Here is a 9,134-nt window from a genome sequence, read left to right on the forward strand (position 1 = left end):
TAGGATGCTGGATATGTTAAAATGGATTTCGAAAGTCGTTTGACAAGGTCCTCAATGGTAGGCTCATTCAAAATGTCAGGAAGCATGTGATCCAAGGAATCTTGGCTTTGTCGATTTGGAATCAGAGTGGCAATTATTGCTGTTTCCCCCCCCCCCCCCAACAAACTTCCCCATTCTATTAAAGGGACCTTGATTTGAAACATTCACTTCATTTTCCCTCTTTACCTGGTCTGTTGAGTGTTTCCAGCATTTTCAGTTTAAGTTCAGATTTCCAGCATCTGTCGTGTTTTGAACTGCAATTATGTGTGGGGTTTTGGAACAATTTGTGAAAGTAGTTAAAAAATATGGGATAATGAGTTTTGCAAATAGAAGGAGAGAATTAAAGAGCAGGGCCATCAAGATGAACCTGCTCCAACCACAAGTGGAACATTTCTGGATCCTACACTTTGGCAATTATGTAACTGCTTCAGAGAGGGTGGGAAGAGATTGACCAGAAGGGTACCTGGGAAGAGGAGCTTTAGTTATGTGATTAGACTGAGAAGCTGGATTGTTGCCCTTGAAAGAAGAATTATAAAGTCATTAAGTTCCACAGCACAGATCCTTCTGCCCAATTTGTCCATGCTGATCAAGTTGATCCCATTTGCCTGCGTTCAACCCATATCCCTCTAAACCTTTCCTATTCATGTACTCATCTAAGTGTCTCTTAAATGCTACAATTCTCCCTACCCCTTCCTCTGGCAGCTCATTCTATACAATCACCATCCTGTGTGTGAAGGTGTCCCGCAAAGCCCTTTTAAATCTTTCTCCTCTCACAAATCTATACCCTCTAGTTTTAGATTCCCCTACCCTGGAAAAAATACTACCTTATTTATTTCACTCATGTTTGAATCAACCATTATGACATTCCCCCCAACCCTTGCCCCACCAATCTCCCACACTCAAGGAAGAAAAGTCCCAACCTCTCATTATACAGTTTAAGCCCATCAGTCCTGATAACATCATGAATTTTTTCTGCACTCTTTCCAGATTAATGACATCCTTCCTATATCTGGGTGATGAGAACAGTGCTCAAAACTTCAAGTGTGGTTCGACCAACATCTTGTACAGTTGTAATATGACATTCCTGCTCCTGTGCCCATGCAAAGCACCTTCCTCACCACCCTGTCCGCTTCAGTTGCCAATTTCATTTAACTGTGCACCTGTACCCTTAGTCTCTCTGCTCCACAACAATTTCCTGGGTCCTTCAATTCACTGTGCAAGTTCTGCCATGGTTTAACCTACCAAAGTGCCACAACTTACCCTGTCCAAGTTAAATTCCATCTGTTATTTCTTGGCTCATGTTCCCAGTTTATCTGGATCAGTATTTCTCAACCTTTTTCTTTCCACTCAAATTCTGCTAAGTATTCCCTATGCCATAGGTGCTCTGTAATTAGTAAGGGATTGCTCAAGATGGTATGTGGGTGGAAAGAAAAAGTTTGAAAACCACTTTTAATCATACCTAATTGACTCATTATGTGCATGGTTTGATAACTCCAAAGGAAATGGGCCAATGACAATTTTTTTCAAGCAAAATATTTCAGTAACAATTGGGTCTAGAGCAGTGATCCTCAACCTTCTCTTCCCACTCACATACCACCTTAAGTTCTTTCTTTCTTCTTTGGCTTGGCTTCGCGGACGAAGATTTATGGAGGGGGTAAAAAGTCCACGTCAGCTGCAGGCTCGTTTGTGGCTGACAAGTCCGATGCGGGACAGGCAGACACGATTGCAGCGGTTGCAAGGGAAAATTGGTTGGTTGGGGTTGGGTGTTGGGTTTTTCCTCCTTTGCCTTTTGTCAGTGAGGTGGGCTCTGCGGTCTTCTTCAAAGGAGGTTGCTGCCCGCCAAACTGTGAGGCGCCAAGATGCACGGTTTGAGGTGTTATCAGCCCACTGGCGGTGGTCAATGTGGCAGGCACCAAGAGATTTCTTTAGGCAGTCCTTGTACCTTTTCTTTGGTGCACCTCTGTCACGGTGGCCAGTGGAGAGCTCGCCATATAATACGATCTTGGGAAGGCGATGGTCCTCCATTCTGGAGACGTGACCCATCCAGCGCAGCTGGATCTTCATAAGCGTGGACTCGATGCTGTCGACCTCTGCCATCTCGAGTACTTCGACGTTAGGGGTGTAAGCGCTCCAATGGATGTTGAGGATGGAGCGGAGACAACGCTGGTGGAAGCGTTCTAGGAGCCGTAGGTGGTGCCGGTAGAGGACCCATGATTCGGAGCCGAACAGGAGTGTGGGTATGACAACGGCTCTGTATACGCTTATCTTTGTGAGGTTTTTCAGTTGGTTGTTTTTCCAGACTCTTTTGTGTAGTATTCCAAAGGCGCTATTTGCCTTGGCGAGTCTGTTGTCTATCTCATTGTCGATCCTTGCATCTGATGAAATGGTGCAGCCGAGATAGGTAAACTGGTTGACCGTTTTGAGTTTTGTGTGCCCGATGGAGATGTGGGGGGGCTGGTAGTCATGGTGGGGAGCTGGCTGATGGAGGACCTCAGTTTTCTTCAGGCTGACTTCCAGGCCAAACATTTTGGCAGTTTCCGCAAAGCAGGACGTCAAGCGCTGAAGAGCTGGCTCTGAATGGGCAACTAAAGCGGCATCGTCTGCAAAGAGTAGTTCACGGACAAGTTTCTCTTGTGTCTTGGTGTGAGCTTGCAGGCGCCTCAGATTGAAGAGACTGCCATCCGTGCGGTACCGGATGTAAACAGCGTCTTCATTGTTGGGGTCTTTCATGGCTTGGTTCAGCATCATGCTGAAGAAGATTGAAAAGAGGGTTGGTGCCAGAACACAGCCTTGCTTCACGCCATTGTTAATGGAGAAGGGTTCAGAGAGCTCATTGCTGTATCTGACCCGACCTTGTTGGTTTTCGTGCAGTTGGATAATCATGTTGAGGAACTTTGGGGCACATCCGATGCGCTCTAGTATTTGCCAAAGCCCTTTCCTGCTCACGGTGTCGAAGGCTTTGGTGAGGTGAACAAAGGTGATGTAGAGTCCTTTGTTTTGTTCTCTGCACTTTTCTTGGAGCTGTCTGAGGGCAAAGACCATGTCAGTGGTTCCTCTGTTTGCGCGAAAGCCGCACTGTGATTCTGGGAGAATATTCTCGGCGACACTAGGTATTATTCTATTTAGTAGAATCCTAGCGAAGATTTTGCCTGCAATGGAGAGCAACGTGATTCTCCTGTAGTTTGAGCAGTTTGATTTCTCGCCTTTGTTTTTGTACAGGGTGATGATGGTGGCATCACGAAGATCCTGAGGCAGTTTACCTTGGTCCCAACAAAGCTTGAAAAACTCATGCAGTTTGGCATGCAGAGTTTTGCCGCCAGCCTTCCAGACTTCTGGGGGGATTCCATCCATACCTGCTGCTTTGCCACTTTTCAGTTGTTCGATTGCCTTATATGTCTCATCCAGGGTGGGAACCTCATCCAGCTCTAGCCTTAGGGGCTGTTGAGGGAGCTGGAGCAGGGCGGAATCTTGGACTGAGCGGTTGGCACTGAAAAGAGATTGGAAGTGTTCTGACCATCGGTTGAGGATGGAGATCTTGTCGCTGAGGAGGACTTTGCCGTCTGAGCTGCGCAGCGGGCTTTGGACTTGGGGTGAGGGGCCGTACACAGCCTTTAGAGCCTCGTAGAAACCCCTGAAGTCGCCAATGTCCGCGCTGAGCTGTGTTCGTTTGGCGAGGCTAGTCCACCACTCATTTTGGATCTCCTGGAGTTTGCGCTGAAGATGGCTGCATGCGCGACGGAAGGCTTGTTTCTTCTCTGGACAGGACGGCTTTGTAAGGTGAGCCTGGTGGGCAGCTCGCTTCTTTGCCAGCAGCTCCTGGATTTCCTGGCTGTTTTCGTCAAACCAGTCCTTGTTTTTCCTGGAGGAGAAGCCCAGTACCTCTTCAGTGGATTGCAGTATGGTAGTCTTCAACTGATCCCAGAGGGTTTCAGGGGACGGGTCCGTGAGGCGGGTTGCAACGTCGAGCTTTGCTTTGAGGTTTGCCTGGAAGTTTCCTCTCGCTTCGTCTGACTGCAGTTTTCCAACATTGAACCTCTTTCTGGGGGCTTTATTGTTCCTGGGCTTTGGCTTGAAGTGAAGGTTGAGCTTGCAGCGAACCAGCCGGTGGTCAGTGTGGCATTCCGCGCTAGGCATGACCCTGGTGTGGAGCACATCTTGTTTGTCACTTTCTCGCACCAGGATGTAGTCCAGGAGGTGCCAGTGTTTGGATCGGGGATGCATCCAGGTGGTCTTAAGGCTGTCCCTCTGCTGAAAAAGGGTGTTTGTAATGACAAGTCGCTGTTCTGCGCAGAGCTCCAACAGGAGGCGCCCATTGTCGTTGCACTTGCCGACGCCATGCTTGCCCAGGATTCCTGGCCAGGTTTCTGAGTCTTTGCCGACACGAGCGTTGAAGTCGCCCAGGATGACAACCTTGTCGGCTGTAGGGGTACGTTGGATGAGGTTGCGCAGGTCGGTGTAGAACTTGTTCTTTTCTGCTGGTTCCGCCTGGAGGGTTGGAGCATAGACACTGATGAGGGTGATGTGACGCTTGTTTTGAAGTGGGAGTCGCATGGACATGATTCGGTCCGAGAGGCCTGTCGGAAGGTTTTCGAGTTTGGAGGCAATGAAGCTCTTGACCATGAAGCCTACACCAGATAGGCGTCGTTCATCCGAAGGCTTGCCAGACCAGTAGAGTGTGTAGCCCGCGCCGCGTTTTTGGAGGCTGCCTACATCTGCCAGGCGGACTTCACTGAGAGCGGCTATGTCGATGTCAAGTCTGAGGAGTTCATGTGCAATGAGGGCAGACCGACGTTCAGGTCGGTGGCTGTCAGCCTTGTCTAGCATGGTTCTGATGTTCCAGCATGCTAGCTTGAGTTTGTGAGCATCTTTTGAGGGGGAGGACGTGGAGGGGGAGGACGTGGACCTGTCCTCGGGCCTGCGCAAAGGAGCTTTTAGGTGGAGTGCAGTGCGCGCAGTACTGGCCCCACCCTTTACACCCATGGTTCGTGTGCCGTGGCCAAGCAAGCTGGGACGTGGCAGCGAGGTCCTTGGGTCGTAGGTTTTATATCGGAGTGGCCTTCTCCTTAAGTAATCTCTTACTAATCACAGAGCACCTATGGTATAGGGAATACTTAGTGGAATTTGAGTGGAAAGAAAAAGGTTGAGAACCACCAATCTGGATCGAGTTGCAATCTGTTCATTGTCCACTATACCACCAACCTTGGTGTCAACTGCAAACATACTAACCATGCTAACTACATTGTCATCCAAGTCATTAATAAAGATGAAAATAGGGACCCAGCACCAATCCCCGAAGCATGCCCTTGGTCATAAACCTTTAATCTGAGCAACAACTCTCCACTAACACCATCAGTTTTCCATCATTAATTCAGTTCTGCATCCAATTAGCCAGCTCACCCTGGATCTTTCCCTCTGGATACCGGTCATGTGATACCCTGTCAAGCACTTTGCTAAAGACTGTGTAGACAATGTCTACCACCCTACCCCCATCAATCCTCTTACTCATCTCTTCAAAAAAACTCAAATTCTTGACACATCATTTCCCACACACAAAGCCATGCTGACTATCCCTAACCAGTCCTTAAATTTCCAAATGCAAGTAAATTCTGTCTCTCAGAATCCTTTCCACCAACTTGTCCACAATTGGCATTAAACTCATCGCCTGCAGCTCCCCAATTTTCCTTTCTGCGTCTTTTAAATGAAGACACAACATTAGCTGCCCTCCAATCTTCCTGGACTTCACCTGTGCCCAACAAAGATGCAAATATCTTCATCAGGGTTCCTAGCTTCTTAAAATGTCCTAGCATACATTTTTAAGGCCCCAGAGATTTGTCTAACTTTGTGTTTTAAGACCTCCAGTGACTCCTCTTCTATTAGGTGTACTCGCTTCAAGTCATCACTATTTTTTCTGCTGATTCTCTGGGCTCAATTTCTTCTTCCACATTAAATGCACAAGAGAACTACTCCTTTAGGACTCACCCATATCATGGATGACCTTGAAGAGCTCCAGTTCTCTTATGCCTTTAATCGTAGTATCTCTTAACCTTATCTGTCCGAGCCATTCATATCCTCTCTTCCCCTCTTAAGTGAACTACCACATCCTCAATGCTGTTCAAAGGATTCACTTGATGTCAGCTATCTACAACTGAAATAGGACTCCTCCTCCTTGATCAGAGCCTCAATGACTCTCGTCATCTAGAGTTCTCTTACCAGCCTTGCCATTCACTCCAAGAGGGACATGCATTCCCTGAGCTATCCTAATCTTTTTAAAAGCCTCCTACTTGCCGCCCAATCCTTTATCTGTAAATAGCCTCTCCCCATCGATCTTTGGAAATTCCAACCTAATGTCATCAAAATTAGCCTTCCTCCAATTTAGAACTTTAAGTTATCCAGGCCTATCCTCTTTTCATAACTATTTAAAACTAATGGAGTCAAAGTGAGAGTGTGTAGTGAGTTGCCAGCTGAAGTGATGAATTCAGGCTCTTTTGATATTTAAGAAAAGTTGGATAGGATGGGAGGAGAATGGAGGGCTAAATCTGGGTGCAGATCAACAGGACAAGGCATGAACTAGATAGGACAAAGGGGCTGCTTCTATGTGTAGTGTTCTATGGTTCTGTGGAATTATGGTTACTGGTCCCAAAGTGCTCTCCTACTGACCCCTCAGTCACTTGCCCTGCCATGTTTCCCATGTTTACCTCTTATTGGGCCATCCACATATTTTTGGAGAAAACTTTCCTGGACACATGTTAAAAATTCAGCCCCATCCAAGCTCTTTGCACTGTCAGATTCCCTGCCAATATGAGGGAAGGCAAAATCATATTCTACAATAGCAAATATAATAAATTATGATTATATTCTGCTGAACCATAGAACCACTACAGCACTGAAACAGGCCCTTTGACCCTTTTAGTCTGCATTATTCTGCCTAGTCCCACTGACCTGCATCCTATCTGAAAGTCCTGATATACAGTATCAGCTCTTCTATTACCCCCTGGCTTATTGAGGAATCTATAATAAACCCCATCAACTTAAGTGATCATTCCCCTCTTGTGTCAAAGCTCCACCTATATGGTCTTATTAGCCCCAACCGCACAAATATCCTTTCAGTAGTGCCACGATGTCCTCCCCAGTCAAAAACACAATCCCCCCACCTCTATCATCTATACTCTGGAACAGTCTCTCAGCCATGTTTCCATTATGGCTACACCTCCCAGTCCGATATACCCAACAATGCTGTGAGTTCATCTTCTCGGACTGTCAAACCTGCATTTAAATAAATTCAGTTTCCACACTCTTTGACATGTTCCTGCCTGCTCTGTCTCCCGAACTTACTCACTCGAACATCCAAGTGATCTTCATCTCCTGAAATTTTCAGTCACAAACCTTGGCAAATCAGATTAAATCCCCACCAGCAAATCTCATCAGGAACTGGAGGTGCACCTCAAGGTCCAACTCATCCCTCTTGTAGAGGTCCTATGTTCGTTGGGTCCAAGAATTTAAAGCCCTCCCTCCTGCACCAATCTCCTAGTCATACATTTAACTGTAATTTGCGGAATTGGAATGGGTGGAGTGGCGCTGCTGCACAGCGGGCACAGTCCCGAAGGGCCGAGCGGCCTCCTTCCCTGCAGTAAACCCTCTGAGATTCCGTCTTTGTCTCAGCCCATCAAGAAACGCTTGTTGGCAGAACGGTTCGCACCGGGACCGCTGTCGGTCGTAAATCCCTCCAACAAGCGTCTGCCCTAGAAAACATCCGTCGTCGCTTATTCTGTCGAACTGTGCAGAATCCTCACCCGAGTTAAACAGCCGCAGCGCCCAAAGGTCAAGTGGAGATTTGATCTGGTTCACCGTGAACGGCAGACGGACAGAGAGAAGCAGGACGAACACAGCGGGACGGGCATCAACTGACCTCGACCCTCCTTTGAGGAGGGGGAACGAAGTGTCCGGGACACTGCTGTCCCAAAGTCACGATGTCCCAACGCTCTGGGCTCACGCCCGGCTTCACAGCCGCTGTGGCAGGAGCAGGACTTCTGCAAACTCTCCAAACTTTCAAACAAGAAACTAACGCGCGGCAGGAGTCGGCACAAAACAAAACACGTGGAATACCCTCCAACCTCCAACAGAGAATGCAAACGACACGAGCACCGAAAAGGAGTCCACTCAAAGTCCTCGCTGACCGGCAGACTGCTGGCGAGGGCGCCGTTACCTGGTGTCCGGGACGTTGCCGGAGGATTCCGGTGAACGGTCAAGTTCGCAAGTCTGGCTGCCCTCCTTTTATAAAGCGTCGAAGCCCAATCACACCCACCGCCCCGCCCCGCCCCTCCCCTCCCCTCCCCTCCCCTCCCCTCCCCTCCCAAATCGCATTCCGCCTCCTAATTCGTTTCTGATGCCGTATCTGACGGACATTCGCTGAACAGAATCGTGCACTCGCCATGGGCGTGAGGGGCCCATCGCTCCGGGGGTGGGGGCAATGGGAGCTCACGCTGTGCCTGGGACTTTCTGCTCAGCGTTGCTTCTGTCTCTGCCAGCGCTGCCCGACCCCGAGTCTTTAAACAGTCCCTTCATTGTTATGGGCACAAAAGCACAGAAAGTTTTTCCTTTGCACCAACGAGGCGCCACGAGTCCGCTAGCCAGAGTTCCCTCGGAGATACCGGGTGTCCGTGGATCCCGCCGCCTTCGGCGCCCCCGTAACCTCCATCGCCGCACGGCTTCCTGTCTGCTTCGAGCACCAAGGCACCCTTCTCGGAGGCTGGTTCCCAACCCTCGGTAGGATCAGGGAGCCCTGCTCTCCATCGGCAACCTCGCGGATCCCGGTCCCGACCCTGCTCCAGTGTGCGGGAGGTCCAGTATGTTGCGAGACCCTACACCATCAGAGCAACACCCCTCCCCACACCCTCTCATACCTTGGGTCCCAGACAATTCGTCAGCTGACATCCAGCATCTGTGGCTCGCTGTGAGAGTGAACGTCGTCAAACTGTGCGACCCCATGTGTGTTTGACTTCATTCCTGATACTTGTCCTGGACTTGCCAACAGATTCCCCACATTCGACTCCACAGGTTCCCCTTCACACCTTGAAAGCTTCAATTTAATCACCTTC

At 48.9% G+C, this 9,134-nt stretch overlaps 1 protein-coding gene across 5 annotated transcripts in view; it reads right to left on the reverse strand.

Annotated features, from left to right (window-relative positions):
- LOC138751343 (coagulation factor XIII A chain-like) overlaps positions 1–8,329 on the reverse strand; it is a 120,655-nt gene extending 112,326 nt beyond the window's left edge. For 2 of the 5 annotated variants that reach the window (XM_069913517.1, XM_069913513.1), the window contains exon 1: positions 8,243–8,329. The gene's annotated coding sequence lies outside the window, so the exon portion shown is untranslated. The other 3 variants (XM_069913516.1, XM_069913514.1, XM_069913515.1) reach the window with 3 other exon arrangements.
- Positions 8,330–9,134: the final 805 nt, after the last annotated feature.

Source organism: Narcine bancroftii, chromosome 1 (assembly GCF_036971445.1).
Source record: "Narcine bancroftii isolate sNarBan1 chromosome 1, sNarBan1.hap1, whole genome shotgun sequence".
Classification (NCBI taxonomy): Eukaryota; Metazoa; Chordata; class Chondrichthyes; order Torpediniformes; family Narcinidae; genus Narcine; species Narcine bancroftii.